Here is a 10024-nt window from a genome sequence, read left to right as displayed (position 1 = left end):
GACTTAAAAAAGTTTTGACAAAGGGAAGGAGATGATTGAATAGTGTTAGGAAAAGACATTTTCTGAAGTCAGCAGGTATGATAGTTCAATAACAAGAAAAGACAAATACAGTAAAGGAAAACAATAAAAGTAATAATGTATTTGAAGTTATTTCTATAGGGTAATGCATGTAAAATCTGTTATATGTAAATTATTATTATTATTATTATTATTATAATATCATTATCACCTGGCTAATGCATGCCAGCCACATCACTTGGCCATGTGAGGCCAATTTCCCATGCCTCAGAGAATACCAATAGCATCTGATCAGAGGTATCAGCAACCTCTGTCCACAGCTGAGTAGACCCTCACAGCTACTGGGTGAAATTGATTATGTCTTCAAATGCAGTTTTCAAGACATGAAAAATGTATTGTCAGTGAGCAAAGTGTAGGTTGCTATCAACACCTCTGTTTAATGAGCCTCAGATCACATTACAATACGACTATCAATTTATCTTGTATCACATTCCAAACTTACTCCTTATTCCTGGTGCAAAAATATCTTCGTTAAAGATTGTGGCATCTAGCTGTATCTCTGCATCTTTTAAGTCTGTCATCCACAGACTATCAGCCTCTTACTCAGTCTTCCATTTAATCCCAAATTCTGTCCCAATGCAGTTCCCAGAGTTTATTGCTAGCACTGAATCTGGTTACTGGGCTCTGTTACCCATTCCATTCCCTGAGATACAGCTTCAAGTATTTCTCCCTAAATTTCTTCACCTCTAAGCACCTAGGATCAATTTCTTATGTTCTGACTATACTTCTCCAGTGTTTCAGACATCCCCTACCACCTCTTCTACTCTTGCTTTTCATCTGCACAGAGATGTCAACTTCACTGACTCTTCCAATTGCTCTCATTTTCACTTATTCCAGGCCTTTATGGGTCCCTAAAATGTGTATGTTCTCAGGAATTATGGTCCTATAATCTGTGTATGACCACAGGTCCTATGTTAGGTATTATGGAAATAAGGATAAATACATCTCAACCCCTGCCTACAAGGAGCTAGTTTCCAGCCTAATGCACTGACAAGTAAAATGCATAACAGTAAATCTCTAGAAGTTCATGTGCATGTGCCTAATTCAGACTGGGAATATCAGGGGAAACTTTTTAAAAGTGGTAATACCGCACTGTGCCCCCAATATGAAAAATAGTAGAAATAAATAAAAGTAAACTAGAGGATTATATGGGTATGCTGGGTATCTCTTCAGGTCAAGGGAGCTTAGAGATGAAAGAAGGCATTAGGGCATATAGGGAAGTTCATTAGCTCATTAAGGTTGGAGAAAACAGTATGAGAGGAAAAGCAGGAAAGAAGGCTACAGAGGAAATTAAATTGTATCACAATAGGATCTATATAATGTGCTAAGCTTTTTGGACTTCTTCCTTATGGCTGACAGGAAGACATAGACTTGGTGTATAAGTGTGACATGCTTAGTCATGTGTCTTAGAGCACTCTTACAGCAGTGTGGAAGATGTTTAGAAAAAAAGGCAAAACTTCCAATAACATGAGATTCTAAATCAAGAATCATTAGTGGAGATGGAAAAAAGGGGTAGGCTAAGGAGTTGGAAGAGATCGGTTATGTAGAATAAGCGTGCACTAGGGTAGAGGGAATAATAAATTGAGTATGGCCTATAGTCCTTGAATAACCCAGTGACTGCTGATAGCTTTCACAAAATATTAACAATAGCCAGAGAGATAAAGAGAAAATTATTATAGTGTTATATTTCCTTCTCAGTGGAAACCTAAGCAAAATTTATAATCAAATACTTGATATTTTAACTGACCAATACTCATTTTACTTCCTGGATTAACATATTTTACTTCCTGGATTAACATATTTTTCTGCCTAAAAAACTGCTCAACGCTTCTGGCTGGCATGTTTCTTGCTATCATACCCAGGTATTTCTGCTAATTCCACTGAGTTACAGGTTTACTAAGGGTGCCTCAGTTGTCCCTCATTGTATATACAGTATTTTCTGTTATCATTGTCAACACAAAATTTAATTAAATATTATTAACACCAATAGTATGAGTGAAAATGTAGTTTTAAATGCTATAAAGATTAAACTGATGCCTTTTCAAAGGTTCTCACATCTTAGATGCTGAGTTTGGAGTGTGCATTTCTAATAAATGGATAGTTGGTTTTAATCATTCTGTTTCATGACTAAATAATATGGAAGTGGCTTTAATCTTATCCTAAAACTTAGAAAACAGAAGACCATAAGAAGAATGGATGGGGATTCAGAGTCTGTACAACTTTAGCATAAAACACAGCTCACCTGAGTCAAACTTTGTTATTTTATGGGGGTATACTTATCAGTCATTACTAAAAATTTAGAATTTCAAAAGCAGAACATTGCTCTGGGAAAGTTACCATTGCATATATAGAGGAATCCTCCTGAGAATAACAATTCTAATGATCTCCTTCACAGTGGTTCCCAAATGAAAACCCATGGAGAGTCTACATAAGGATAATTTGGAAGGACATGCAAAAGAAATACATATTCCCAGCTCTCCAACCCAGAGATCTAAGAGAAAGGTCAAAATCCTTCCCAATCTATCTATATCTACATACTGTTGTCAGTGAAGGCCTTAAACTATGTGTCTTGACCACATGTAATTTGACAATTAAAATGGCTAGAAGGTAGACTCATAAATGGCACTTACATTTCACATCACATATTAAAAAGAACAAATACCATACGATTTCATTCATAAGTGGAATTAAAAAAAAAAAAGAACAAAAAGCAGAATCAGACCTATAAATACAGAGAACTAATTGATGGTTTCCGGAAGGGAAAGGGAATGTGGGATTGGGCAAAACAGGTGGAGGGGAGAGGGAGATACAGCCATCCAGTAATGGAATGGATAAGTCGTGGGAATAAAAGTCAGTATAAAGATAGTCAGTGATACTGTAATAGTGATGGAACAGGACAGATGGTAATTACACTAGTAGTGAACACAGCATAGTGTATAAACTTGTCAAATTACTAAATTGTACACCCGCAACTAATATAGGATGGTGTGTCAACTACACTTGAATAAAACAAGTCTCATGTCTTCTATGACAAATAGGCAGAAAATCATGACCCATGTTTTTGGCCATAATAACTACAGAAACATTCAAGGCAGACCAATGCCTGCTCTGTTTGGAGATTAACAAGAAAATACATGCATTTTTTTCTCTTTTTTTTTTCTTTTTGTTTTGCAATTAGGCTATACACTCAACGTGCATCTTGAACTCACAACCCTGAGATCAAGAGTCACATGCTCTACCAACTGATCCAGCCAGGCACCCTGAAAATACATGTCTTTATAATGTAAACATTTGCCACATTTGATACCATGTGATCTTCATTATGCAGCAATAGAGAATTCCAGGATTTATCGGATACACATTCTCTGGCAGCTGCAGCACTTCAGGAGAACAGCCATGTGAGCAGGAAGGAAGTCACTTCCCATTTCAGATGATCAGAATTTAGCAAACACAGTTTTCATTTATTGAAATCATGGTGGGCACTTCAATACTGTCATTTATTAATTCTTTCATTATGAGATATTACTATAGGGACTTCGTGGGAAATGGACACTATAGCTCCAACACAAACAGAAACAAGGTCTTATTTACAGCAAGAACCACTTAAAGGAAAGTTGCACGGTTACAACTTCCAGATATTTCACTTAGTATCTCCCCAGGTTACGAATGACCTGAACAGATTTATTGAGTCTCTGCTTGTTCACATATGATTTCATCAATCAGTTGTTCCAGAAGCATCTTACATTAATTTTCCAACTACTGCTTTATATTATGTTACCATTGCCAACAATAAAAAATAGACCTCACTCAGTGAGGTGATATAAATGCTGGGCAGTTAAGTCTTGCTGATGTATGACACCATTTTCCACCAACATCAAGAGCATCCATACCTACAGCCATCTAGACAACATCAAAAAGAGAGAATCTATAGATAAAAAGGCACTGATGAAATGTTGGTGCAGGATAAATGGGTTACCCAGAATCCTGCCTGATCTGAGTCTGAATACATTCAAAGTGCTGGTGCTATTTATGTCTCTTCAATAATTCCAAATCTATTGATTTTCTGGGCTGTACCTTCCACTGATAAGACTGCTAAATGTATAGGAAATACCAATAAGTACAGCTGAATTTTTTTTTTTTTTGATAGAGAGAGAGAGTGCGCACATGAGTTGGGGAGAAGGGCAGAGGGAGAGAGAGCAAGAATCCCAAGCAGGCATGGAGCCCAATACAGGGCTCTATCCCAAAACCCTAGGCTCATGACCTGAGCTAAAATCAGGATTCCAACGCTCAACCAACTAGGCCACCCAGGCACCCTGAATACAGTTGACCCTTAAACAATGCAGGGGTTAGAGGCATTGACCCTGGACCCACACAACTGAAAAATCACTTCTTAACTTTTGACTCCCCAAGAACTTAACTACTAATAGCCTACTGCTGACTGGAAGCTTTGCCAGTGACATAAAGAGTCAATAAACACATATTTTGTAAGTTGTATATATTACACACTGCATTCTTATAGTAAAGTACACTAAAGAAAATATTATTAAGCAAATCATAAGAGAAAAGACATTTACAGTCTATACTGTAAAAATGTGCATATAAATAGATCTGTGCAGTTCAAACCCATGCTATTCAAGAGTCAACTGTATTTAAAAAATGGTCTTGTGACTTTAAGTGCCCTTAACCATAATTATATGTTCCAGCGATCTAACTTGGGGTTTATCCTAACGTTTACTTCCCTTGATAAAGTAGAGTTGTTAAGACTGCTTATTTCTTGGTTATTGCTACATCAATAATTGATTTACTGAATTCTACAGTGAGAACAATTAACTTCCTGGTAACAAATAAACATATCTTGTAACCTAGACACATCTAAGCCAAGTATGTTCCTTGGGCTTGCTAAGTGCAAGAGTGGTTGGAGACAGAATGGCCAGCAGTGTTATAATTGTTGCCTGAGATGCTCATGGGAGAGGCAGGCTACTGAGCTTTGCTTATGTGTGGCACACTTCCCACCAGCAATTTTGGGAAGCTCTGCCCAGGCTCCATGTATCTTTTGATATGTGGGTTATGTCAGGAAGAGAGAAAGAAATACTGAACACAGGCATTCAATACTTTACAGCGTTACCTAGAGCTGGACCTGTCCCAAAGCTTTTGCATACACTTGCTTGATAAGCAAATGTTCTCTGTTGGCATGTTCATTGTACAACACACACTATCAAACTTCAAAGCAGAAGATCAAAATTTATATTTTATATTTTGTAAAATTTAATGAAAACTATTTTAAGCTTATACTCTTTTACAAATGCTATTAGATTTTTTTTTTTTTTTGAGAGAGAGAGAGAGAGAGAGAGAGGGTACAAGTGAGCATGGGGCAGAGAGAGAGAAAATCCCCTGAGTGGCAGAGAGAGAGAGACAGAGAGAAGCAGGGTTCACCCTAAGTAGGGCTCGTGTTAGCCTGAAGCAGAGCTTGTGCTCACCCACAGGTCTTGAGCAGGTCTTGAGCTCACCCAAAGTGGGGCACCAGTTCACCAGCTCACCTACCCTTAGCAGGACTTGAACTCACAACCGTCAGATCATGACCTGATCCGAAGTCAGATGTTTAACCAACAGAGCCACCCAGTCGCCCCTGGTAGATATATATTTTTTTTTATTCAAGGCTATGCAAGTTAGGAAATTACTTCTGGCTAAATTTAACCAGCCCCCTGCAGGTGGGCTAATTCGTTATAAACTGCAGTTATATTGGTGGCTATAGGTCTTACAAGAAGATCTTGAGAGTGTTATTCCACTTACAAGGACGTAAATAAAATGATCTATAAAAATCAATTATTAAGAAAGAAAAATATAGTGACCTAGCTTTTTACTTGTAGGATTCAATTAATTGTACCATTTAATATTTTATTCTGATAGGCATCATCTTATAAACTTTCAAGCAGAACTTGAAACTTGCTGAAAATTAAACAGTAAATATTCCATACACTTTGATAGAGATTAGCTCTTTGGCTGAGCTTTTGCCAGGGAGACACCTCTAGAAAATCTACCGGGGGATAGTTTCAGGAGGTCATTACACCCCTTAAAAATCAAGATTATTGATTTTAACATGAGTATAAATAATTCATCCACTATCAACCACTTTCAAGATCATAATATATAGCCTTTATTGTTTGTTTCATGACATAATTTACATAAACAGGTGATCAATCATCTCATGTGGTACACTTAGAAATGCTACCTGGTAAAGTCACGTTTTGAAATTACCTCCCGTCTGATAATTTTCTTATACGAACAATTCCACTTAAAGGCCTGTTTCTAATTTGTTCCTCATTTTCACCTCCAATCCATCCTTTGTGTCTTGCCTGTTACTCATGATCAGTGACTTGTAGCATTACATATTTTTGGAAACCCTTCAACATAAAGATGTTATATATAGAAAAAAAGCATCTATATCAAACATTGTTTTATTCACAGGTGTCTTTGCCTATTCGCCTATGGACAACTTTTTATAATTTCATATGCTCTTAACTTATGTGCACTTTTAGAAGAATTTTCTTCAAAAAATTTTTGCATAATTTAAATTATATGCTGCTGTTACTATATAGTGTTCATTTGTATTCCACAACTCATAAACTGAAGCAATTAAGATTCAGTTGTGCAGGATTTATAACATAAACCCAAAGGTTGTTATAGAATGGCATCAGCTTTACTTTGTCTAATTACTCTTTATATTATTTCATATATACCAGTAAAGCTGGAGGCCTGGACTGGTCAGCAACTATATTAAACAGAAGAAAGAAAGGTCGCTTGGGGTTCAGTTGGTTAGGCATCTGACTCTCCTTGTTGGCTCAGGTCAGAATCTCATTGTTCCTGAGTTCAAGCCCCACCCTTAAGATTCTCTCTCTCTCTCTCTCTGCCCCTCCCCCACTTGTGTTCTTTTCTCTCAAAATAAATAAATAAATATACTTTTAAAAAAAGTTTAAAAAAAGGTTGTCAAATTTCAAAACCCAGCTAAGTGAAGGAGCTGACCATTTTGAATAAAACAGACACAAGACAGCCTTTAAAAATTAAACAATTTCATTGTTTTGGAAAAAGTTGATATAGTTCATTTTAACTTTTTCAATTTTATTAACCAGAGAGTACTCATACTCTAACCTCATTAGTATCCTTTGAGGTGAAAAAGAAAATTTAAAAAATTTCAGATAAATAAATTAATGTTAGCATTTATTTGAGGTACTCTTTAACCTCTCAGATAACATTCTGAGAACTCATTAGCCACATATCACCATAATGCAGGCTAGTAATAAATGGAAATAATGATTTCATTGTAAAGTTTAAGCCAATAGTAGCATGATCAGGAATTTTTGTTAACCTAGAATGCATAATTAGCTCTAGAGGGGAAATGAAAGGCAAAATCACTTTACATATTAGTGTAAAAACTGGTGTACAAAATTAGAACATAACTTTTTAAACCACTACTGTTCTATTGCCATTAAGAATCAATGGAATCTGTAATTAGGAAACATTATGGAAAGGTTAAAGATGAGAATACATGTGGTCTATCTACAGGAAACCTAAACTGTTTAGGTTAATGAAATGTCTATGAAAGTCATATTAATTAGCAAGTTCACAGGAACCTAACTTTTATTTTATAAATGCCATGATAAAAAGTACTAAGGCTCCATGCACACACTGTGTTCCATCTAGATTACTGCACAGTGCTCACCTCTTTCAATCTTCTATCCATTTCCCCCCTAATGATCTGGATGCTATTAAGTATTGCATATTTCTGGAAATCCTTCATGAGGCAGAAATCACATTTAATTATATTGTATTGAAGATAATGAGAAGCAGTAGAAACTTTCTATTTTTTAAAAAAGAGATTGTTGACTTTTCAATGTTTCATTAATATAACGTTAAGATGATGTATTTCCTTATTTTCCTCCTTTTGTTATTTCTGTCTAATGCTAACCAAAACTCTTTCTTTTATTCAAAAGTGAGGCTGTTGTCCACCAAAATCCAGTTTATGCTGGGAAACAAAAAGCTAGAATCAAATTGTATAGGAGTGATTATGTACTGTACAGATAGCAGGACCAGAAACATAGGTGATTTAACATTAAAAAAAAAAGACAAAACCAGAATATTATCAGAATCAAGCAATAACACCACGCCAATTCTAATTCTGTACCCAGAAGAACAGGAAAACAATCGCTGAGGATAGAATTCTCTGGCAAAAGTTGGTTCTTGTTGCTCTTCCCTGTGTCAATTAAAACGATATCAACAAACAGGGCCTTTTACCACTTTTCTCACTTTCAAATGTACGAGTGTGTATGATTAGCTGAGCTTAAGTTTCATGTGAACATCTGCCTACAAAGGAAGTAAAGAATTTAAGCCTTGATTCAGTTTACAGGGGAATTCACCACTTGGAAAGTTCCGTAAATATAGAGAGGTTTTTCAAAAGATGATGGACTAAAATTTTACATTACAATGATGTGGTAGTAGCTCATATCTGACTAACCCAAATGCAGAGGAAAAATTATCAACTCTAATCAACTCTAATCAAAACATTTTAAAAAGCAACAAAAACAGAATCCTGATGTTTTGAGGGAAAAAAAATAGAAAATAGGCAGAAATATCAGAGTATTCAACCAATGATCAAGTGTTTGACCAAGGAAGGAAGATAACTGCAGTAGTTAAGTTTGCATTAATACAGATTCACACCTGATTACACCACAGTCTTGAAGAACTGGATGACTAAAATGAAGCAGCAATTCTGTTCTAGTGTGAGGAGTAACAGTAAGGAGTTCCATGCTGAAAAACGCCAAGAGCTGGGGGATTGAGTGGAGTTGGAGAGACTCCCTTATAAGTGAAAGTCACAGAAAAGAATGTCACAGGTAGTGAAGATCTGAAATATTAATATAAACTCTATTCAGACTATCAGTGACCCCTAAATTGCACATGCATAGAGGGGACTCCATAGATTCCAGCAGAAAGCAATGGCTGAAGGACGAGAACAGAGCAGAGATTTCAACCACTATACACTACAGAGGTTTGAAGGTTTGGTGTTGGAGAATAGATAGATGAGTAATACTAGAAAAGAGTCTCTCTTCAAAGAAAAATAACAGAACCCAGAGTCTCTACAATGTATCAACCCCATATCTAGTATATGATTAAAAATACCTAGACATAAAAAGTCACAGGAAAATATAACACACAGGAAAAAAGTAGACAATGGAGAGACACACTGAGATGGCCTATATTTTGGGATTAGAAGGCAAGGAGTTTAAATTAGCTGGTATAAGTATTCAAGAATTAGAGAAATAGATGGCCATGCATTTGAATATATAGGGAATTTCAAGGAAGAAATAAAAGCTATAGAAATAAGGAAATATAAATTCTAGAACAGATGAATACAATATCCAATATGGAAACTTTACTAGATAGGCTTACCAGACACGGTAGAAGAAAATATCAATAAACTTGAATAGATCAAGAGAAATGTTTCCAAAATGAAGAATATAGAGGAAAAAAATACTGTTTAAATTATATACTTTCTAAACACAGAATTTAATTAAATTCTCTAAATTATCTGGAATGTTTATTGTCATACTATTTGCTTTTTTTCATCACTCAAAACCACAGTAGATTTTCTTGAAAAATTTAAAATATCCATAAGAACTGAATCAGCATCTTAATGGGTAATATTCAGGCTTCTAATTTTTGTGTTTTAAAGTCCTCAGTGATTCCGCCATGCAGTCAGACTTACAAACCTCTGCCTTGTTCAACCACATCCACCTCATTCAATTTCTCTAACCATGTTTTTCTATACAAAATCAGCCAGTTTTGACTACAAACTTGACCACTTAGTTACTTAGAAAGTATAATATATCTATTTATTCAACCAATACTTACTGATAAATGATTCTATTTTTAGTTATATGCTAGATCCAGGAAT

The sequence above is a fragment of the Felis catus genome, chromosome C2 (genome assembly GCF_018350175.1).
Source record: "Felis catus isolate Fca126 chromosome C2, F.catus_Fca126_mat1.0, whole genome shotgun sequence".
In the NCBI taxonomy this organism is placed as follows: domain Eukaryota; kingdom Metazoa; phylum Chordata; class Mammalia; order Carnivora; family Felidae; genus Felis; species Felis catus.
Note: the sequence above shows the minus strand (reverse complement) of the source record.